We start from the raw sequence: 24987 nt of genomic DNA, 5'->3' as shown, positions 1-24987 counted from the left end.
GAGCTATTTCAAATCCTAAAAGATGATGCTGTGAAAGTGCTGCATTTAATATGCCAGCAAATTTGGAAAACTCAGCAGTGGCCACAGGACTGGAAAAGGTCAGTTTTCATGCCAATCCAAAAGAAAGGCAATGCCAAAGAATGTGCAAACTACTGCACAACTGCACTCATCTCACACGCTAGAAAGTAATGCTCAAAATTCTCCAAGCCAGGCTTCAACAGTATGTGAACCATAAACTTCCAGATGTTCAAGCTGGATTTAGAAAAGGCAAAGGAACCAGAGATCATATTGCCAGCATCCTTTGGATCATCAAAAAAGCAAGAGAGTTCCAGGAAAACATCTACTTTTGCTTTATTGACTAAGCAAAGGCCTTTGACTCTGTGGATCACTACAAACTGTGGAAAATTCTTCAAGAGATTGGAATACCAGACCACCTTACCTGCCCTGTAAGAAATCTCTATTCAGCTCAAGAAGCAACAGTTAGAACAGGACATGGAACAACCGACTGGTTCCAAATCGGGAAAGGAGTACATCAAGGCCGTATATTGTCACCGTGCTTATTTAACTTTTTGCAGAGTACATCATGCAAAATTCTGGGCTGGATGAAGCACAGGCTGGAATCAAGATTGCCTGGAGAACATCAGTAACCTCAGATACTCAGATGACACCACCCTTTTGGCAGAAAGCAACAAAGAACTAAAAAGCCTTTTGATGAAAGTGAAAGAGGAGAGTGAAAAAGTTGGCTTAAAACTCAACATTCAAAAAACTAAGATCATGGCATCTGGTCCCATCACTTCATAGCTAATAGATGGGGAAACAATGGAAACAGTGAGAGACTTTATATTTTGGGGCTCCAAAATTACTGCAGATGGTAACTGCAGCCATGAAGTAAAAGACACTTGCTCCTTGGAAGGAAAGCTATGACCAACCTAGATAGCATATTAAAAAGAAGAGACATTATTTTGCCAACAAAGGTCCATCTAGTCAAGGCTATGTGTCAGGAGCCGCATTAGGCATTACTGACAAAATGGAGGCACGGCCCCCAGCCCCCTCTCTGCATTCCTCAGGCACGGATCCCGGGATGAAGGAGTTAGGCCTTGTAATTCTGACTTGTCTTTTCCTCTCCTTGGCTGAGTTGACTGAAAAGGAATATTAAGGTGCTTATTGTTCTTGAGAGGAGCATGAGAAGGCACAAAGCCTTCTGCAGTTGTGCTCAGAAAATAATTCATAAAGTTAATCACTGACATTTGTTCAAGGACTTTTACAAAAGAGTGTTCCAGGATGAGCACATAGGCCATAGCTTGAGGCCATGGGAGGGATTGTATCTGAAGCCTATTTGTGAGGAGAATGTTTATGGCAAAGGAGTTTACTGAATTTAGGGCTTAGAAATAATTAAAATAGTTAGAAGTTAAAGATTTAAGGGATGTTGTAAAGTTAGCATATTTTACTATAGCTTATACAAGTTAGGAATTTTTAGAGACACTATAGCTAGAAGCCTTTTTAAGAGATAGTAAGCTCAGGGTGTTAGGGGCAAACAGGATTTAGGAAGATAAGTAGTAGACTGAGGAATGTAGCATGAGTTACAATGTAGTCACAAGTTAACTATAGGACACAATAGAGGAGGTAAATAATAGATGATAAGGCTGATTCCCAGAGAATCAGTGAAGCAGGAACTCTGTTTGAAGAGCAACGATGATTTATGGAGATGATAAATCTGGGAGAGGGGGAACTGAAAATGTCAAACCTCTGGCCTAATGTTTTTGTAAAAGTATAAAAGAGAATCTTAAACTTGGAATAAACAGGCAGTCCACAGGAAAATGAGAGGCTGTCTCATTGCCGACACCGTTCACCTCTTCAGGGTGAATCCCTGGTTGCTGGAGTTGGACTCTGGCAGCTATGGTTTTTCCAGTAGTCATGTATGGATGTGAGAGTTGAACTGTGAAGAAAGCTGAGCACCAAAGAATTGATGCTTTTAAACTGTGCTGCTGGGGAAGACTCTTGAGAGTCCCTTGGTGAGCAAGGAGAACAAACCAGTCAATCTTAAAGGAAATTAGTCCTGAATGTTCATTGGAAGGACTGATGCTGAAGTTGAAACTCCAATACTTTGGCCACCTGATGGGAAGAACTGACTCCCTGGAAATGACCCTGATGACCAGAATCAGGGTCATTCGGGGAAAGATTGAAGGTAGGAGGAGAAGGGGACGATAGAGGATGAGATGATTGGATGGCATCACCAACTCGCTGGACATGAATTTGAGCAAGCTCTGGAAGGACAGGGAAGCCTCGTGTGCTTCAGTCCATGGGGTCGCAAGAGTCAGAAAAGACTGAGAGAGTGAACTGAGCTGAACTGAGCACTTGTGTGGCAGGTAAGAGAGGGTTTTAAGTGAATAATATGGGTTGAATGTGGCTTACCAGGTGACCCCAGTGGTAATGAACCCTCCTGCCAATGCAAATGATAGAAGAGATGCGAGTTTCACCCCTAGGTTGAGAAGATTCCCTGGAGGAGGGCATTGCAACCCACTCTAGTATTCTTGCTTAGAGAATCCCATGGACAAAGAGCCTGGAGGACTACAGTTCATAGGATTGCAAAGAGTTGGACACAACTGAAGTGACTTAGCACCCATGCATGAGTTGAGTGGGGCTTTCACATGTGCTAAAAAGTTCTAGTTATTCTTTCATATGCTTGCAGGTCATTATGGGTGAAGGCAAGGAATGAGCTACAGGTAAATGGACCACACAATCTACCTCACATGGGATGGTTAACCTCTCATCACTTGCAGCAAGTACTATTTTTAGACCGAGATAATTCAAGCTCGTTACATGTATTGTGCACTTTGTTTCTATTATTTCCAGGCAAGAATACTGGAGTGGGTAGCCATTCCCTTCTCCAGGGGATCTTCCCTACCCAGGGATTGAACCCAGGTCTCTTGCATTGCAGTCAGCTTCTTTACCATCTAAGCCACTACGGAAGCTCTCATTATTATCACATTGTGATATATAATGAAATAATTATACAGCACACCATAATAAAGATCAGTGGAATGCTAACATGAACCTATAGGGTGTGGTTTAAACGCAAATGAAGCTTTGCTGGGTAACCCGCCTCTCGCCTCCTGCTGTGTGGCCCAGTTCCCTGGAAGGAGGCGGATACCTGGTATAGAGGGCACCCTCTGGGCCCACTTTTGGTTCTGCATCACCCCTCACAGTAGGGGTTCATGGTACTAACACAACTTAGATGCCAGGACCCCACACCTCTCTCTCTCTCTAGGTCATGCTTGGGTATCAGAGTTCACAGAGTTTCTTGCTTACTGGTCCTGGGCCTGATTCTAGGGCTCTATGAAATGTAGTCTATTCCCCTGAGGATGGATCACACTACATATGTGATCATCCTTATGCCTAAGGGATAGTCAAAGGGAGGCTGTGCACAGACATGTGAATATACATGAATGTATGTGAGGTGCCTCTGTATGTGGGATGAACAAGACGAGAAGTACCCCAGGTAGAGGTTAACACTGAGACGTGTTTTTTCCTCAACTCTATGTTTCAGCACAGAATTCCAATTAAGATCCCATCCCTCCATAGCATTAGGAAAACATATTTGTCAAAGGAGGAGAATAGACCTTATTCTATTAAAGACTGTGAGCTTTGCTTATAACATCCAAACAGTCAAACAATGTAGGTGAGTTTCCCTTTGTACTCAGCCTGAAAAGGGGGGAGTGTTACTTACTCAGGCATGTCCAACTCTTTGCGAACCCATGGACTGTAGCCCACCAGGCTCCTCTGTCTATGGGATTTCCCAGACAAGAATACCAGAGTGGGTAATCTTTCCCTTTTCCAGAGCTAGGATCTGTTGATGTTGGGGGTGGACATACCAAATTCTTTAGATGAAACTTTTAAAATTTACATTTGCTAAGAGCATAGCCTCTTTCATCCTTAGCATTAGTACAATGTCTGATGTGTAGTAAGTACTCAATAAAGATTTGTGGAACATAAAACTAAATTTAACTCATTTTTATAAACTGAGTGATGAAAAATCACATTCTGGAGCAGAAACTCTTGGAGTGGGAGGTAAGACCTAATATTTTCTACAACAGAGAGTAGATTGCTTGTGTAAATCACTTAGCAGTGTCTCTGTCACTTAGTAAATCCACAGTAAGTGTTACCTACCATTATTAATTATACAGTCTATGGATGATGAATTCTAGAGATTCCATCAGTTGAGACTCAGTAAGTATAGTTTCTGTAGTCACTTTAAAATATGTGATCAATTTCTTAACATCACAAAAGTTCCCATGAAAAGATTTCTTGCTACTTGAAAAATCTAGCATCTATACCAATTGGTGGGTTCCAATGCTTGTCAAAATAGTTATTTGATTAACTCTGCAGCTATGACATCCTCAGAGCAGGCATACATTTTATTTTAAACAATTTAAAAGTGAAATGATTTTGTTGCCTTCATGTTCTAATCTGCCTGTTTGACTTTCGTTTTCATTTGTAGGATTCATTAGCACACTCAGTCTTTGGTTCCTGAAACACCCATGTAGTGATCCTAAACGCACTGCATGCTGAAACCAGCAAAGACTTTGAGTAAGTTACAAAACAGAACATTGTACTATACATAATTGGTCTTTGAACAACATGGGTTTGAAGTGCCTGGGTTCACTTATATCCAGATTTTTTTTTCAATAGTAAATATTCAAGTAGTACATGGTCTGCAGTTGGTTGAATCCACAGAAGCTGGCTAACCATAGAAATGGAAGGCTGACTATTAATTATAATTGAATTTTCAACAGTGCAGGGAGTTGACACTCTTAACTCTGACTTTGTTCAAGCATCAACTGTATATTTGATAAATGAATGAGGGAATGAATCTGTTAAGAGAATTTGCTCTAAGAGTGCAGCATCTATGCATTAGTGTGTCCAAATTTTCCCTTAGTTTATCCCTAACAAGCAGCTGAGCTATAATTATTTGAGGCCTCTAAAAAACAAACAAAAATACCTTAACTGGGTTAGATTCATGTATACCATCTTCCATATAAAAAGTCAATACCACATTTGCCTATTTGAACAATGTTTCTGTAATAAAATAAGGATTAGGGTTAGGGTTAGGGTTAGGGAGAATGGCATTGAAATATGTATAATATCATATATGAAATGAGTCGCCAGTCCAGGTTCGATGCACGATACTGGATGCTTGGGGCTGGTGCACTGGGACGACCCAGAGGGATGGTACGGGGAGGGAGGAGAGAGGAGGGTTCAGGATGGGGAACGCATGTATACCTGTGGCAGATTCATTTTGATATATGGCAAAACCAATACAATATTGTAAAGTTAAATAAAATAAAATTTCAAATAAATAAATAAAATAAGGATTACAATGGCCTACGTTTAATCAGAGAAACCCTCACCTGTCTAGAAAAGTGTGCATAGCAGTGGTGGGACAGATAAGTTTATTGACCTATTTGACTATGTAGCTTGAGTTGAATCTCTTTTTCTTTAGGAGGTGACATAACTGAAGCCAATCCATTTTCAAAGAATAGTGATTAACTCATTGTAGGGGACAAGTGAAGTCTACTGATATGTTTTTCTGATGTGGGGTCTCTTTCATTTTTATTTTTATTTCTCTTCCTTTCCTTAATTTTAATTATATATATCACTCAAAATCCTTTTGCAAATGGCAGGACACAAGTACTATATCTCACAGTATAAACTCACCAAAAGCAGGGTTATGATACATTTATAGTACCTGTTCCAATGCCTGCCTCTAGTGTGCTTGCAATATATATGTCTGCCATGAGAATGGGAAGGACATTTAATATATTAGAGAGAACCAAAATTCTAATAAGGGATTGCAAAATCTAATAAGATTGCAAAATTTACATAAGCTCTAATTTTACAAGGAGAAATTCTATCTTGGGCAAGAGAAATCAAATTTCAGTGTCTCCGAAGCCCATGCCATCTAATAGCATTACTGACTGAATCAACCCTGCTTACTTTACTGGCACAACCTGTTGCCTGGGAAAAGGCACAGGGGATAGAAATAAAGAGGCCAGTTTTCTGGTAAATTATTTGTTCAGTGTCCTCTGCCACTCCAAAAAAAAAAAGTGAGATATTCACCAAAGAGATATTTAAATATTTAAGAGAATGGAGAAGGCAATGGCACCCCACTCCAGTACTCTTGCCTGGAAAATCCCATGGACAGAAGAGCCTGGTAGGTTGCAGTCCATGGGGTCACTACTGGTCGGACATGACTGAGCAACTTCACTTTGACTTTTCACTTCCATGCATTGGAGAAGGAAACGGCAACCCACTTCCGTGTTCTTGCCTGGAGAATCCCAGGGACGGGGAAGCCGGGTGGGCTGCTGTCTATGGGGTTGCAAGAGTCGGACACGATTGAAGTGACTTAGCAGCAGCAGCTTTGATTTATCACAATGAAAATTGAAGCTAAGTGGGAAAAGTACATTTGACACCATCTTTCTGGATGCTACTCCCTTACATTCCTAGAAAAACACCCATTTTATTCCATATATACTTTCCCATAGTTCACACTGAGGAGTTGCATTCTTGCTGCTCTACTGAGGAGCAGTGCTCACTGGGTATCATTGTGGCATCAGTAGACTGGAAGAGGTGATCACAGTCAACTGTATCATGACGAAGGTGAAAGAGGAGAGTGAAAAAGCTGGCTTAAAAAACAACACTCAAAAAACGAAGATGATGACATCTGGTCCCATCACGTCATGGCAAATAGAGAGGTAAAATGTGGAAACAGTACAGATTTTATTTCTTGGGCTCCAAAATCACTGTGGATGGGGACTGCAGCCATGAAATTAAAAGATGCTGGCTCCTTGGAAGAAAAGTTATGACAAACCTATATAGTGTATTAAAAAGCACAGACATCACTTTGCCAACAAAGGTCTGTATAGTCAAAGCTATGGTTTTTCCAGTAGTCATTTATGGTTGTGAGAGGTGGACCATAAAATGGCTGAGTGCCAAAGAGTTGATGCTTTTGAACTGTGGTGTTGGGGAAGACTCGAGAGTTCTTTGGACAGCAAGGAGAACAAACCAATCAATCCTAAAGGAAATCAACTCTGAATATTCATTGGGAGGACTGATGCTGAAGCTGAAACTCCAATTCTTTGGCCACCTGATGCAAAGAGCCGACTCATTGGAAAATACCCTGATGCTGGGAAAGATTGAGGGCAGGAGGAGAAAGAGATGACAGAGGATGAGATGATTGGATGGCATCAACAACTCAATGCATATGAGTTTGAGCAAACTCTGGGAAATAGTGGAGGACAGGGAGGCCTGGTGTACTGCAGTCCATGGGGTCGCAAAAAGGTGGAAACAACTGAGGGACTGAACAACAACTGGTATAATACTGTATTCTTAGCTTTCACATTATCTCATTTGGTCCTCACAATACCTATGCAATTCAGAGAAAATAAATGTTACTCTGCTGAATTCAGAGTTGAGAAAACTAATACTCAGAAAGATTGAGGCACTGGTTCAAGTTCACACTATCGCTAAGACAGAAATGTGGCTCTGGGTCTTGCTCTCTGTCTGGCTATGTCCTTTAGGACACAATTAAAATGAAAATTAGTCTGAAAGGAGGAAGAAAAGCACATTGCATAGTTTTCAAAAAAGGACTGTTTTCCTGAAGATTCTGCAAGAATGAAAAAGGAGGATCAACCTAACTAAAGTCCTTAGGAAAATAGTATAAATATTAATACTATCTAAGGCTTTCCCGAGTTGCATAATGTTACAATTCAGTAAAATTCAGTACCTGTGCCATATTGAACCAGCACTGCCATAGATCAGATGAGTATTTCTGCCTTCAAAAAGTGACTTTGTATTATAAGTTAATTTATTCTTTCTCTCAAAAAATGTGAGATGTGCTCATTTTAATAATAAGTAGGTATGCTAAATATACTTACTACATGTCTGGTAATTGTCTAAGTAAGTTTATATATTTTTAACCCACTGAATCTTCACAGTAGCCATAGGGAGTTAGTTCAATAATTATGCCTATTTGACAGACGAAGAAATTGAAACATCCAGTGGATAATACACTGCCCGAGATCAAAGAACTAGAAACTAGCAGAGGCAGAATTTGAACTGGTCCCATAGTTTTGATTTTGAACACTAGGCTCTAACGTCTCTGATAGAAACTTTGCCTAAGTGATAAAGTTTCTTAGTGATGAGCTTCCTTTCACAAAATTTACTGCCAAATATAAAACACAACATTTTATTTTGTGTACTTCCTACTCTCTAGCAAAGCAAATACAATGGTGTGGTCATGGTGATTTCAGGATCAAATGAAACAGAGCAACATAAAAGGGCCCATTTTCACTTGACCTCCTGGGCACTCCAGATGTTAAGGCCTATTGTTCTCTCATATATTTGTTGATGTAAATCTCTAGGAGGAGATAAAACAGTGATGAGACCAGAGTGACTGCCTGTGGATCAGGTGAAGTCAGTTAGCTAAAATGTCTTGAAAGTAGAGATTGTATATCTTATATGAAAAGTCACCACTTTCATCCAGAGACTGTCCTCTCAAAACTGTTCTTTGTAAACACACACAAAAAAGTACAGATAAAGGGTCTAAAAGGAAATATAAAACATGACATAGAAGTTACCTCTAATTGGTAGAGCAAAAATGGGTGTTATTATATTTATGTCTTAAAACTTCTGGAGTACTTGCATGCTGCTTTTAAAATTATTTGGACATTAATATATGTACATTGCTTTAAAAATTATAAAAAAATACAATAAATTAATTACTAAGACAATTAAGCAGAAAAAAATGGTAATTATGTGATGTGATATGGGTATTAGCTAAAGCTATGGTGACAGTCATTTTGTAATATGTAGGGTGGACAACAGGCTGTCCACCTTAAACTTATACAATGGTATGTGTCAATTATATCTCCATGAAACTAGAAAATAATTTTATTTATAAAACCAGGAAGCTGGATGGATTTGGCCAGCAGGTTACAACGTTGACCCCTGTATAAAATACTATGTTCCAAGTACAGAGTTACAAACTATTCAAGCTTGAGGAAAGAAGAAGATGGAAAAAAGAGAACCTATATGATCAGCATTGTTTGTAACAGAAATGAGCAATGTTCACAATAACAACAGGCAACATAATGTCCACTGATGAATGAATGAATAAATTGTGGCATATTCATTCAATTTATACATTGTTGTGTGTTCTGTAATTTACAACAAATGAAAATGGAAGAACTGGATTCCATGCACCAACACAAGTGAATTTAACAAACAATTCTGAGCAACAAAGGCAATTGGTAAAATATATACAGTATAATACAATTCTTATAGAATCTAAAAACATGCTAAATAATTCTACATATCTTTAGGGATGCATAAATATGTATTAAAAGTGCAAATTATGCATTTTCACTTTAGAGTTTTTAAAATTTTTTAAATTAATATTAAAAAATATTATGACAACTTCAGGGGTGATGGAGGTAGGAATGAGATCAAAGAGGAGTTTCATATTTTAAATAGCATACAGGATAAATATTAATATTAAAATAAAATGAAATAGAGACCTAGTTTGAAGATTCCCCAGGCAGACAAAACCAGCAAGCAAAATTTATTTCATGAACATGAGCAAAAATTATTTCTTGTATATATGTCTGGTAATCATAAATGAAACTTAAGTCACCTTTTTAAATAAAATGACATAATCACTTTTAACCAATCCCCTGCCATCTGGAAATCCCCACTGTAATAACCAATCATTTTGAAAGTTAAACAGCTTTCTCACTTTCACTTTATAAGCCATCCCAGAACATGGTGCCTCTGAACTTCTTACCAGTTTCAGGTCTGAAGCATCCCTGTTCATGAAAGTTTATTTCTCACTCAATAAAAGATTCATATAAAGTAAAGCTCTCTGAATTTTCTCCTAACATCAGTGTACAAATATTTTATGAGTGAGGAAATGTAAGGAAGAGTAAAGAAAATAAATTCAATAGTCAACAGATGAGATGTCCTCACAAGTTTGAAAGATTTCTGGAGTGGAAATGCTGGATAAAGGGAGCTAGAAGTATAAGAGATGGAAGTTAGAAGTCAGTTGCCAATATTGAGTGCAGGGATTTAAGATTTAGGGTGGTAACAAAATCTGTAATAGATCCACAAAGTGGATGGCTGTAATGTGGAGAAAAAGATCATTACTATTGAGGAGGTCACAAAGCTATAATACAAGGGCCACTGTGTAGGGAAATCCTCTCCCTGGAATTGAAATTGATCAGACTGATAACAGAGTGATAATGGGGAAGAGGACTGTGGTCCAGTTTTAGTGTATTCATAGGTATAGTCTGCCAGTCTGTGCTGAAGCAAAAAGCAGGGGCAACAGGGTACAGTCTGATTTTAAGATCTGTGTTTTTGGTTTAATTGTTTTTGTTTTGTCTTAATAAAAAAAGAAGAGAAAAAAAATTGAAAGTAAATGAAGAGCAAGGAGGGCATAAATACCTGCTGGTCTAGGCACATGGTGGGGGAATGGGGGGAATTTTACTTGATGATACTCCAAAGAAAGCAATACTCCAAGGGTGTAGCTAATTTCAATTCTATCTAGATCATGAAGACAATGTCCAGAAAAGGGACTGAGGCTTGTTAAAGGCAGTTGCTGTTGACTTTGTCCACTGAACGTGCAACAGCTAGCATGTGTGGGAAGGTGTGGGGAACTGGAATGGGATGGAAATCAGGTGGTTTGATCATATACTCAGCAGTATATATACTGGGATACTGAAGAATGACCTGGGAAACTTGGGCTTCTAATAGCACTGTGAAGCATGATGGTGCTAGCCCTGGCCATGTCTATAGGAAGGGAAATAACTGATTTAAGTTAAACACCCTGGTAAGTAGAGAAAGAAGATAAGCTTTGTCAGCTTAGAATTCAATTTTTTTCTGCTTTCCTCAGCTCTTCTGTCATCATTCTTCAACACCCAGTTCTACTCAGATCAACCCACTTCCTCCTTGTATGCTGATTCAACTATCACTGTGGTATCTCTTCTGTTTCTCTATGAAACTGAGATGGTCTTTTAAATATTGATTTTCCTTTTGAATCCCTGACAATACCTAGCAAAGTGCTGGATGCACAGTGATTGTTTAATAAATATTTGATGGATTGGGCCATAAATTTCATTTGTCTAGGTTATAACCAGCACTCGGGCACTCAAGATATGGCTGTAAATTGGAAGGCTAAGGACCCCAGCTTTTATTACAAACTTTTTCATGTTTAAAAGAAAATCTTGGTTTGCAAAGATTTAGCCATTACTCTTGCTTCCTTCTCATCTCTTCACAATCTAAGATTTATAAAAACAGAAGTAGTTGCTGTGGAGACAACAGCTGGGCCCTAGAGGAGCTATTTGAGAATAAAAGCAAAAACTGCTATAATATTCAATAGCAAGACTTTACATTAATCTTTTTGCCTTTAATGATAAAACTGAAAATAAAATACAGAAAAAATGTCAGATACTGTGAACTCACTCTCTTTGTTGCAGAGTTGATAATCTGAGCCATACCAGTAGACGCTACCCCTCGTTAAGATACTGAAATCATTCCACACTGGTTACGAAATAGCCATTACCCCTGGACCTGCCCTGAGACCCTCCCAATGGCTCTAGCTTCCCATGGCTTGCCCCTGTATCCTCCCCATTTAGTCCTAATCCAGCAACTGAAGGTTAATATCCAGTTAAGCATAGGCTTAGTTAGCACTGCGACTGTAGCGGACACACCAGTTGTTCAACATGGTGAATTTATCAACTGTTAAAGATAGTGAATATCATTTCTGACTATACGTCAGGTGTTACAAACAAGAGTCCTATATACATTATTTATGTGGTCTTCCTAGGATTTCACATTCTTCTAAAATTGTCAATTAACATTTAAAACTTTAGTGACATCAAGGGATAATCCAAATCTTTAGCTCCTCCCCCTAAAATTGGAAATCCTGGCAACACTGGGCTTTCATTTGAAGAAATTCACAGAGCAGAGTATGAGTGCCCCCTTTAAATGCTGCACACACTCTCTACTCACCAGGCTTCATCAGATTCCATTGTTCACCCTGTACTGTACTTTTTCATGTAACTAGCTCCCCCTGTGGATGTTTAAGTATCTGTGCCCTGCTCCACAATAATCCCAAATCAGATTCCCTGGGGCTGGGTTTGGTTCTAGACTTTATGGGTCATTTGATACAACACCAGCTCAGTGGGGGTACACTCCTGTTCTGCCTCCTCCCTCTTCCAGGTTCCTTTTGCATCTACCAATTGTAACAGCAACTCACTTCCCTTCTAATTCAGGATGGCATATCCAGACTTTGCAGACAAGAAAACCCTGTCTATGGCGACTACATTCCTAAATAGTTGCAGAAAAGATCTAGAATTGAGGAGAAGTGTACACTCTAGTCTAGATGTTTACCACCAATAAAAGATAGGGATGAAAATTTGTGATCTCTGCTATATACCTATTTTCTCAGTAAGTGAAAAATTAATATCTGTGGGAAAAACTGCTGCCAACAATTATGCTGCTATTTTTGGGGAGAAAGAGCTCTATCAGGTCCAGGTCCAGGGCTTCCACCTGCTCACCTACAATTTCCTCCCTTAACTGTGACTGCTATCTACCAGTGTGTGAATTATCAGCTGCAGCTAATGATAAACCATAGGGAATATTTGAACACTAAATTTATTCAGAAGCCTTGCCTCAGTTTTCTATTCTGCATAACATACCACCCAAAACTTGGTGGCTTAAAATAAGTTGTTGTTTTGTTCATGATTCTGGCACTCAGCAATGTGGGACGGTCTGGCTGGGGTCACTCAGGCCCTTGTAGTCACCTGGCAGCTCAACTCTGATCTGAGATGGCTCCTCCCATACGTCTGACAGGGGAGCATCTGGGTTCTCTCCCACATGGTGGACCCAGCTTCTCGACATAGTGGACTCAGAGCAGCATTCCAAGAGGGGTTGAACGGAAGCTTCAGAGTTCTCATAACATCACTTCCACTACATTTACTAGCCAAAGCAAGTCATGAAACCAGTCCAGGCTCTAACCATCAGGAAATAGTCCCCAGTTTCTCATAGAAAGAGCTACAAATCATAGGCTATGGATTCAGGAATGAGAGGAGTATCAATATTACTGTTTTCTGTGCAAACAACCTGCCATATTCCTGTAGCTAGAAGGGATGAAGGCTTGGGTTCCACAATAACAGAAGAGAGGAATTATGATTTAAAAAAAAAAAAAAACCCTTTCAAATATACTGGGATCATATACATTGGAAAGTCCCTAGTGAGATGGAGAATGGAAAGATGACGAAGCTTCTGAAGTTGAGTCCTGATTTGGAATTTATCAAAGAAATTATAAAGGTGGGTAGAAAAGAGGGGTGGGAATAAAGGGCAGGTAGTGAGGGCAGGAGGATTTGACAGGAAGAATCCCAATGGGAGAACCTGTTTCTTGAAACAAATGTCAACCAGCTGCCACAGTGGAACCCAACCTCATTCCTTCTGTCTCTCTTTCAAAGCCTAGGCTGTGTTTTCCGATCAACCCACCCTCTTTCCTCTCATTCTCAAGTGTAGGATCTCTGCATCTCAGATCTGATTACTATGGTATTATCCAAACAACAACTCCAGATTTTCCTCTTTTGGTATGTCTTGTGTGGCACACCTGCTTGGCTTATTTTTTTTTTTTTAATATTTTTACTTCTTTCTGAATAAGTAAAGGATGTTCATATTACAAAATTCAAAAAGTACAAAAGTTACACAGACAAAAACCAGAGACAGAGAAGCAATTTGTTCCTAAAAAATGGCAGAGCCTAGATTTGAATGCAGGCTGACGTGGCACCCATGCTTTTGATCATGGACGGCACTGCTGAGTTATAAAATCAGGGCTTCTCATCAGTTCTGCTCACAGAGAAGTTAGAAATTACATTTTCCTCCATCAAAACTAATAAATCGACCTTGATTAGTGAGAGCGAAGTACATACTTGCACTCTTCTTGGCTGAATCAATAAAGAACAAGAAGACTTACAAGTAGTCAGCATTGTCCCTGTAACAGAAATATGAAGACACCAAACACTACTTGTAAGAAAACATGATGTATTAATTTTGGCAACACTTGTACACCATGTCATGCCAATAAAGACAAGGGAACTGAAAGCGGGAATTGAAAGCAGAAATTGAAAGCTGGATGTGACCCGCTTCTATCAGCATCTCTGGAGTCAGTATGAGATGTGGGAGGAGAGGAGACCTTTGGGAGGTGGGTGATTAGCTCCAGGGACAAAGGAAGGTCCTCTGGCTTCTCTCCCCATGTTTAACTAACCTTCTTACTTGAAAACCACCTTGGAGGAGAGACCTCTGCCATTTTTCTTCAGTATCTCACTGACGAAAAGAGACATAGGAAGAGCCCGCCCCTCCGGGATCACGCCCCCGGAAGTGCAGTGGGCCCACGCGTAGGGTCTCCGGAAGCAGTCGGTAGTCACTGGTTTCACGGCATGTGAGTCAGCACGTGGCTGAGTTCTTCACCCCCAGGAACCTGGAGCCGCCGGCCTCTGTCACTGAGGCGGTGTTGTCCCTGACTATCACCGACCCATTCGTTGCAGTTGGCGAGAGTGCCGCCCTGCCGCCCCGCCTCCCCCAGTGGCCCCTCGGAGGTTCATCTGCTCCTTCACCAACTGCAGTGCCGATTACAACAAGGCTTGGAAGCTAGACGCGCACCTACACGAGTACTGGGAGCAGGGGGCGGGGAAGAGACCCTATGTTTGTGACTATAAAGAAAGCTGGGTGCAGAAGAATTGATGCTTTTGAACTGTGGTGTTGGAGAAGACTCTGGAGAGTCCCTTGGACTGAAAGGAGATCCAACCAGTCTATACTAAAGGAGATCAGCAGTCCTGGGTGTTCATTGGAAGGACTGATGTTGAAGCTGAAACTCCAATACTTTGGCCACCTGATGCTGGCCGAAGAGCCGACTCATTTGAAAAGACCCTGATGTTGGGAGAGATTGAGGGCAGGAGAAGGGGACAACAGAGGATGAGATGGTTGAATGGCATCACCAACTCGATGGACATGAGTTTGGATGAACTCCAGGAGTTGGTGATGACAGGGAGGCCTGGCGTGCTACGGTTCATGGGGTCACAAAGAGTCGGACATGACTGAGCAACTGAACTGAATTGAACTGATGAAGGGTGTGGCAAGGCCTTGGTCAGGGACTACAGTCTCAGCTGCCACGCCCTGGTTCACACCCTTGAAAAGTCCTTTGTACAGCTAGCGGCTGTCATCAAAAATTCAACAGAAAATAAAACTTGGAGAAACATTTTGACCACAAATATGTAAAACCAGCAAAAACAATATGCGTGTAGTTTCAAAGGTTGTGAGAAGACCTTTAGGAAACATCAGCAACTGAAAATCCACCAGTGCCAGCACACCAACGAGCCGCTGTTCAAGTGTGCCCGTGAGGGATGTGGCCGCTGTTCAAGTGTGCCCGTGAGGGATGTGGAAAACACTTTTCCTCCCCCAGCAGTCTGAAGTGGCACAGGAAGGTCCACGAGGGCTATATCTGTCGAAAAGAATGTTCTTTTGTGGCAAAAAACATGGACAGAGCTTCTAAAACAAGTGAGAGAGACCCCTAAAGAGGACATAATGTGTGGCGCCTGCCAGAAGAACGTTTAAGTGCAAGAACTTCCTGAAGCAGCACATGAGGATGCACGCCCCCGAGCAGAACTTGTGCCGGTGTCCACGGGAAGACTGTGGCCACACCTACACCACTGTGGTCACCCTGCAGAGCCATATTCTCTCTTTCCACGAGGAACGGCGCCCTTTCATGTGTGAGCACACTGGTTGTGGCAAGACCTTTGCCATGAAGCAGAGCCTCAGCAGGCATGCTGTTGTGTGTGACCCTGACAAGAAGAAAATCAAAGTGAGGCCATCTAGTAAGAAGGGGAGCCTGGCCTCTACACTCAGTGGGTACCCCCAGGTTGTCAGCCCAGTGCTATTCCCAACCGTCCTTCACAGAGTCATTGAAGTGGTTAGAAAAAGACAGACACGTGGTTCTAGAGATTCTGGGTGGGCTGGACTGGGCTCAGGGCCTGGGTCACTCTAGCCTGGAGGTAGGGCTGAAAACCACTGGAGTAAATGCTGCCTTTATTGGCTGCTAAGCTGTGTAACTCCAAAAGCCAAATCCTCCAGACTTATCCTGGGACAGTAAACTGACACTTTCTAGAAGAATTTGGCTTGAATGCTTCTCATAAGCATTTATAAAGAGGAATCATTTTAAAAAGATGAATCCATACAGTTTCTCGTTTTCCTATTTAAATGTTAGACCCTCTACAGTCTGTGAAGTAGAATAGTATATAGCCCTTAAGTTAGGAAGTAGTGTTCTCACATGGTGAAATACTTACATTATGGTGGAAAAAAGCTGCATACATTTTGCATTTTGAAAATCCAGTTAGAAAGCTGCTACCAAGACTGGACAGAATTATTAGTTACTTTTCTCTGCCTTTATGTTTTCCAGGTTTTCTACAGGTGTATTTATAAGATCAGAAAACAAAAAGGCACAAGCAGTCACTCAGGCCTGTTTTCTCTTACCATTTTGTTCTCGTGCTCGTCCGCACTCTTCCCTTTACTGTAATCTGGACTTGATATGATTTTTTAATCCACTGTGGTATCTGTTTACTCTTTGTGTCCAAATCATGTTGTCCAATATTTGAAGAAAAATTAGTTGCTTGGTCAGGGTGGGTCCCAGGTTGAAAAGAGTGAGATCTGGGGCTGGTCTTTGAGGCCTGTGTTTTATCACACGTTCGTCCTAAGGTCTACAATGCTACAGGCCCTCCTGTCTGCCTGGTATTAATGGTTTCACACTCCAGTTAAATAGAGGACACAGACACAAGGTGAAATACCACTATTTTAGTTGCCGAGTAAGAGTACCTGGACAGGGAATGCTTCCATTTATCATTACCATTGTTTGATGAAAGAACAAAAGAATGGTCCTTTAAAGAGAACCAGGTAATCCTTTTTTTTTTTTTTTTATTTTGGGTGGGGGATAACAGGTGTTCACTGTATTTTTTCTTTATGCTTTTTAAATTTAAATAAAAGTAATTTTTCAAAAAAAAAAAAGAGACATAGGAAGAAGAATGATCATTTCGGTTCTGAAATACAAATCTTGGCCTTTGGGTAAAGCATCTAGATATATGTATGCTACAGATAGTGCATGGTGTCTTCGTCTGTGTGTGATCCTGCAGTGTTTGCAGGGATGTGCACACTGGCCATAGAACATTTACCAACAGTACCTTCCGTGTGGTACACCTGCAAGGCCCATGGGTCTTGAACATTGATGTTAAGAGCAGAAGGAGAAGAGGTAAGGTCACCCTGCCTGCTGGACTGTGCACAGCTCCATCCTACAGTCAGGCAGACTTATCTGAAGCTGGACTTTTCAACCACTCTTAACTCTGTTAAATTTCTGGTAACTCCTTCCCACTTACTACACACAAAAAATGTCTTGCTAAAAGAAATTTTTATATTTCTGGTCATTTGGATCTATTCTTTCATAAGATGTATTTGTACCCAAAGGATAGATATGATCCATTTTTGGAAAAAAAAAATCATGTGAGGCAGTTTCTGATGCTTTTAATCAGTCACCTAAGCCACTTAGACCAATGAAAGGTAGGTTGATCTTCCTGCTGCTTAACAAATGAAATTTTCCTGTATCCACCATGCCCATGTTGGCCTGGACTTTAGCATTTGTAAACAAAAATATTTTCCCTGAAATAACATTAATCCTCAAAGCTAGAGTTTGAGTCCAATTCCTCTTGTAGAAGAAAATTCTTTTTTTTTTATTTTCTCCTTTCCCTTGAACTGATAAATTTAGGGGAGGTTAATAGGTCAGAAGAACAGTGAGAATGCTTCTGTACATTACATAAATTCCTATGATTCAACCATAAAAACTACTTACCTGAACACCTTAAGTTATTCCCCATTAAGATGGATAAAGGCAAGTACATACAGGTTGATAAGATTGCTTGTTATACATAAGAGGCTGCCTGGATTCTCAGAAATACCAGACCATGCATCTTCATAAAGTGTTATTCTACTTCATATGATATAATTTTGTAAAAAAAGAAAAAGGGTGTATTCGAAGGAGAGACGGCATAGGCGAGGATCAGGATACGATAGCTTCAATTAGGTATTAATTAAAGATATAAAGAGTAATAGAATAAGGATAGCTCAGTAGGAAAATTCAGTGGAGAAAAGAGGCTGAGTAGCTTGGTTTACGCGGGAGACCAATAAAACTTCAAGACAAGAAGTTTGCACCACTTACGTAGGCCGCAGGCGTCCTTCCGTTCTCCCGAAGGAGAGGAGACACTGAGGCCTCCCCGGTCGGATCTTAGAAGCCCAGGCATAATTAGTAAGCATGGTGGGTTCCGCGCTCCAGATGGAGACTCAACCAGAGTGAGAGAGAGAGCGACATGGGGAGACCAGTATTTCGAGAAACTGATCCCAATTCTTTATTTTCCAGAGTCTGTTTTTATACACTGAGATGTTATACAAAAGTCACGTGGGGACAGCAGTCCTGACTTTTATTAAAGTCAGGTGCTTCACACAAATGTATACAGAGGTCTTAGGGATGTTACATCATCTTCTGGCCAGGGGGGCCTGCTGACAATTTACGACCCTCTCCTTGTGACAGCGGTCAGTCAGTCAGGACACTTATTTCTCCAGGGCTGATTAGTCTCAAAACAGACGCCACCCAAGTAAAGTTACATTCCTACAGGGTGAGGGTGTAGTGGGTTTTAGCTAAGGAAAGAATTTACTTAGCCTAAGGTCTAACGTGATTAATATCAAAGGTTAATACTTATTTCTTCTATATATTCATTAATGTGTGTAAGGGCAGGGGATGTGGAGACTTAGCAACAAACGTTGGCTCAACAAATGAAAAACCCTTCACCAATACAATTTCTAATCAGCCCGTTATACTTATACTAATAGTTTTCTAACTTCTCTAAAGAACCCGTTTTTAGAGGGTTTAAAGCATCTTGTGCCTCTCACGGTTGGGAGGCTGTGAGCAATCACATGTGGCCGGACAAGCCTGTCAGGCAGGCCAGAGAACCTTCAGAGGAGTTTGTAGGTTAAAACACTCTTATCACGCCCAGGAATTATTATAAACTGGAGCTCTAAGTTAACTCCTTCTCCAAAAGAGGTGGTGGGGGACAGCCCCCCGTAAAGTCAGAGGTGTAGGTGAGCACAAAGTAGTAAAGTAGGCAGGCTCTGGTTATGGGGGTAGATGCTCGAGGAGTTCCAGGGGGACTCCTGAGGCTCGATCCCGCCTTTGCGTATGTCGAGCCTCCTTCCTCATGACCTTTGTCACGGGCGGAGTACCTCACTCTGGCCCCCAACATCTCCCCCTTTTTTATTTCTTAAAACAACCAGATGCAGCTCAGTCGCGAGCTTCCGAATGCTCTGCCGAAGAATCCTGACAATACAAGGAAGAGTGATTATGAGAAGTAGAATTAGAGACTAGGGATATTAGACAGAATATTTTTTCCAGAAATAAAGTTAGAGAAGGTGTGAAAAAAGTCATTAGCTGCTCCAGTGGCGGTAAAATCCAGTCGAGAGTGTTCCAAGGTCTGTATTTGATTATGAAGTTTCCCTAAGTCCAGGCCAATATCAGAACTGTTCCAAACACCTGAGATATGATTTTTAATCTTTTCCCATTCATAATCTGTCTCGTTTACCTTCAAAGATGTCACGCATATCCACCTGTAATCAGCGTGGCACGTCAAAACCATCTTCACCTTTAAAGCCTGTAACTCAATCCCAATATGCATAATTGCTTCTTCTAAGGTGTCTACTCTCATCTCTAATTTCCTATCTATAGCTTCCTGTGTTGCTAGAGTTAAAGAAACAATTTTAGACATGGTATCAACATATTGGGCAGTATGCACTTGTTGAGTCAATGATATTGCTGCTGCAGTAACAGAAGTAATTGTTGCTATCAAAGCTGATATTCCTAGGATAAGCAAGACCACAAACCGTCGCGATCGCATTAAATCCTGCAGTTGTTGTAACACAGTAAGACCATAGCTATCATATAGGCACCATAAGATAGGATGGGCATTGTTAACACCACAAAGGAGCAAACATTACATTGAGGGTTTAAACAAGATGAAAGCATACATTGTTCACAAGTCACTACGTTAGGTCCACCTGAATAATTCATGCCTACATTAAGTTTGTTGGAGTCATTAGTAAAAAGGAAAACATAAGGCAAGGGTGGATAAGCTAAAACAGAATAAGTAGAATTATTTTCTGGTTGGAGTTCACGCTGCAGCTGCCCTGTCAGTCTCGCCGGGATCTCGATGTCTATCTTGTCTCCCCTGCTGGCCAGCGCCGCGCTGGTCTGGACGGCACTTTGCGGGTGCGCTCTCCTCTCTGGCCCTCACTTGCTGCACAAACTTCTTTGCTCTAGGTCGTGGGGGTGCAGCGAGGAGGGTGCGGGGCGAGCGAGTGCGCGCAGCGAACCTGACCTGTCTGGAACCCAAATTGGTGAATCTGCATCCTGTGGAAAAATACAAGCACATCCTCGACCACTAGTTAATAATGGGTCAGGACCCTTCCATTGTCCTGAGAGAAGGTCCTTCCATTTGACTAACGGTTTTGCATTTAATTGCTCCAGGCACCAATGACGAAGCATTGCAGTAGTTCCAGCCTAAACGGCATTTAAAATATTTATTACAAAAAGAGCAAGTTGCAAGATTTGATGGGGAGAGCTATACCTAAACTCCCCTTCTTTTAATTTTTGAATTTGAAGCTTTAATGTTTGATGTGCTCTTTCCACAATGGCTTGTCCCCGGGGATTATAAGGGATGCCTGTATTGTGTTTAATTTGAAACTGTAAACAAAATTCCTGAAAAGACTTAGAAGTGAAAGCAGGAGCATTGTCAGTTTTCAGAGCTTTTGGTAGGCCCAAATATGAAAAACAAGTAAAGAGATGTTGTATAACACCTTTAACTGCCTCTCCGGTACGAGAAGTTGCAATAATAACATGAGAAAAGGTATCTACAGTTACATGAACAAAGGAAAGTTTTCCAAATGAAGAGACATGAGTTACATCCATTTGCCAGAGCACGTTAGGTTTGAGACCGCGAGGGTTAACTCCCGTAGGTAGACTATATTATAAACAGTGGGGCAATATAAGCAAGAACGCACAATCTCCCTAGCAGTTTCTCTGGGAATTTGGAATTGATATCTTAAGGCAGTAGCATATTGATGATGAAGTGAGTGAGAGGCTCTGGCCTCCTCAATCACAGTAGCCACTGTATTTCTGGTTAAGTCAGCCAAATCATTAAAGGCATTTAAAGCGCCAGGCAATCCGGAATGAGCCCGAATGTGTCCAATGAAAAATATTTTATTTCTTTTCCAAATTTGTTGCTGTAATTTAGTTAACAAATGAAATATGGTAGTTTTATTTTTAGACAAAAACCACAGTTTCAATGTGTGGAAACAACCTGACAATATACTGAGAATCAGAATAAAGGTTAAATTCTTCATCTGCAAACATAGCAAAAGCCTCTATGACTGCTGTTATTTCAGCTCTTTGAGCTGAAGTTTCCCGTGTTTCTAAAACCTTTTGGTGATTTTTAGTGACTACGGAGGCTTTACCGTTTGCTGACCCATCAGTAAAAACTATCTGAGCATTTGGAATAGGAGATTGTCAAACATTAGAAGAGCACCAAGTTGTTCTTTATTATATGGAATTACAATTTCTGATGGCTCTTTAACCAAATAATTCAATGCTCCACTTTTTTCCTTTTAATATCAACGTAGCTATCAATCCTGGATAAGAAGCCGCTACCTTTTTAGCTTGGGCGGGGAGATGGACCCATTCTAGGGGGCCGTTTTGCCATAAAACCAATTTTTTGTCTGGCCACCCCAATTACACCTATGGGGGTTTTATGGCAAAGGAATTGTCAAGCAGTTGTCAATTTAATTTTTAAAATTTTTTTAAAATTTACATTTTAACAACATAAATTTTGGGATATGTTAATTTAGGTGTAATGTTTAGTTTAGGTCTCTGTATAAATTTAAATAATAAATGCATAACCTCCTTATCTCATTTTGGTAAACAAATATATCTAAATGCAAAATGTATTTATATATGTATTTATACATTTCAACAAGTATAAACTTATTGACATAATATACTTGAATTAATCTTTATAATTAATGTTAATTAATATATATTACAGCAATACAACACGTACACAGCTAATACCAGCCAACACAAACCAATGTACTGCAATAATACATGTCACACACATATAATTATACAGTATATAGAACATATATCATCACAGCACATCAATCCATACCAATTAATATCAGCCACACACATTATATTACTGCAATATATATTTGATTATACAGTATATATATAATATGCATATATACTATACATATTAATTATATACAAATTAATTAAGTATAGATCTATAAATAGAATTAGGTATACCTCTATTATATTTTATTTATACCCATACCTAATTAGGCGAACTGCAATTAGGCAAATATATTTATATTATGTATTTATAATAATATATATAGTATTATTAATTGTACTGCCTGTTGATAACTAAGAAATTGAGAAAATCCTTCTCTGAGTATCTCCTATTTGAGACAGCATGTCCCTCCCCCATAGGGTAAAGGGGAGCGTAGGAACTACGTAGGGTTGGAAAGTTCCACAGGTATCTTCAAACTGCCAATCTAACATTTTTGAACCTTTAACTACTGTGGGGGCTTGAGGGCAAATGAAGCAAAATTTGACCCCTGAAATCTATCAGGGCAACTTGCCAATCATCACTACTTTGTAAAAGACTTGTAGTTGATCCTTATTGAGTGAAATTATTATATTTGCTACTTATTTTCTAAAAAGTTCCACACTTCCTTTTTTCCTCCTTTTATAATTAATTGTGCCACCAAGCTGGGATAAGATAAAACTATTTTTCTTGGGGTCACTGGTAGATGGAACCAATGGGCCTTTTTGTCACAAGCATCCTGTAGGTGTATGTTTTATGGCAAGAATAATTTAATCTCATCTTTTGGTAATATTAATCCTAATTAACTGACCATTTAAAGTCTCATCTACTTTAACAAAAGCTAACTCTGTCTCATTAGTCAACTTTCTCTTAGAACTGGAATTAGGATCAATTTTTAAGCAATCAAATAAAGGCTTTAAATCTGCAGTAGTCAGTTTTAAATGAGGGCGTATCCAATTAATGTCCCCTAATAATTTTTGGAAATCATTTAAAGGTAGTAAACAATCTCTCCACAGCTTCAAAGGGGCATTATCAGTTTTTAAAACTTTTGGCACACCTAAATATGAGAAGCAAGTAAAGAGGTGTTGCACAACATCTTTATAAGCTTCTCCAGTTTTTGTTTTGTAACCTAAATCTGGTCTATAGCTTTTTAGATGACAAGTAACCATCTAATCTTTGCTTGAATACTTCCAACAACAGGAAACTCACTACTCTTCAAGGTTTTAAACTCTCCCTCACCCTTTCTTTTTTTTTTTTTTTTTCTACAGCATTCTCACCCCGCATATCACTTTCTCTAATCCCACCAACTCATTTTTAGTATTATACGTGGGCCAGGAACTAGGCCAGTCTTTCCCAGCAATGTTAAGAGACATCTGTTCCTGTGTCTAATAGCCCTGACATTTTATTTTCTTGAATTAAAAGATCTTTTAAAGGCCTTGGAGCTGTAATTTTCTGCACCCGAAAGGCTAGATCACTAAATCCAAATGCTCTGTGGCTCTTAGCTTGAGAAGTCAAGGTTTTTTCTTGTCTGATAATAAGGTAAAAAGCAAAAGCTGTGTTACTCTTTGACCTTTATTAATTTGCACAGTTTTAGTAGGCGGTGAGAACAAAACTTTAATTTCTCAATATAATCAGAATCTACTACACCATGCACCACCGAAATTTTCTTTTTCTTTTTATTTATTTATTTACTCTTTTTCTTTCTTTCTTTTTTTTTTTTTTTTTTTAAGAAAGCGAGCTACGCCCTAGCACAAGTCCTACAATGCCCTCAGGTAGGGGGCCAGCCACTCCCGTTGGAATTGGAGTAACCTTGTCAAGGGTTAATATTGTTGCTAAATCCCCTTACCGTTTGGCTTTTCTCTTAGCCTGGGTGAGACCCCCCTGAGGGGGTTTTCTCCAAGGAGCACGCTCTGCATATTGTGCATGCAGTCTGTTTTAAAAGCTCCACTGTTTAAAAAACTTTTTATCTTTTTCAGGCTTAGGCAACACTTTGAGAGGCTTTGGGGGCAAAGTGGGGAACTCTTGGGCCCTGGAAGGCGCAAACGGAGGCGGCAGCTATCGCCCCAAATCAGAAAGTGGTGGATAAGTTTTTTTAAAAGTTTGCGCAGAGGGGGAGGTAGCTCGCCAGGGTGTCTGGCCACAGTGTCCTGTAAGTCCTCTCCTCTCTCCTCTGCTGATTTTTTCTTCCTTCTTCTCTTTAAATCTTTCTCAAGTTTTCTTTCCCTCACTCTTTTTTCCTTCCTCTTCTCTTCTCTTTTACTTTCTATCATTTCCTTTTTGTTTCCCTCTTTCATTCTCCCTTCTTCCTTCTTACTACCTTCTCTTTCTTTCGTTTCTTTTCCTTTACCCTCTTTCTCTCTAACTTTTTCTTTCCTCCTCCTTCTCTTTCTCTCTGTGTCTCTTTTTCTAACTTCCTTTTTTCCTTTTTCTATCTTGCTGCATTCCCTGATTTCTTCCTCCTCCGTTCCTCTCTCCTTTTCACTCTTTAGTTCTTTTTCTATCTTTAGATCTTTCTCTATTTTCTTTCCTTTTTTCTTTTTCACTTTTTTTCTTTTTTCTTTTTCTTTTTCTCTCTTTTTTTGCTTGGGTGAAGCCCCCCTGAGGGGGTTTTTCTGCAAGGAGCAGGCTCTGTATATTGTGTATTTTTTAAAAGCTCCTTTGTTTAAAA

The 24987-nt window shown here is 40.1% G+C and overlaps 1 pseudogene; it reads left to right on the top strand.

The window, feature by feature from the left end:
• The first annotated feature begins 13326 nt into the window (after positions 1-13326).
• LOC109563570 (transcription factor IIIA-like) lies at positions 13327-16111 on the top strand (annotated as a pseudogene).
• The last annotated feature ends 8876 nt before the right edge of the window (positions 16112-24987 follow it).

This window comes from Bos indicus, chromosome 9 (assembly GCF_029378745.1).
Source record: "Bos indicus isolate NIAB-ARS_2022 breed Sahiwal x Tharparkar chromosome 9, NIAB-ARS_B.indTharparkar_mat_pri_1.0, whole genome shotgun sequence".
Classification (NCBI taxonomy): Eukaryota; Metazoa; Chordata; class Mammalia; order Artiodactyla; family Bovidae; genus Bos; species Bos indicus.
Note: the sequence above shows the minus strand (reverse complement) of the source record. Positions and strands in the feature narration are given on the sequence as shown.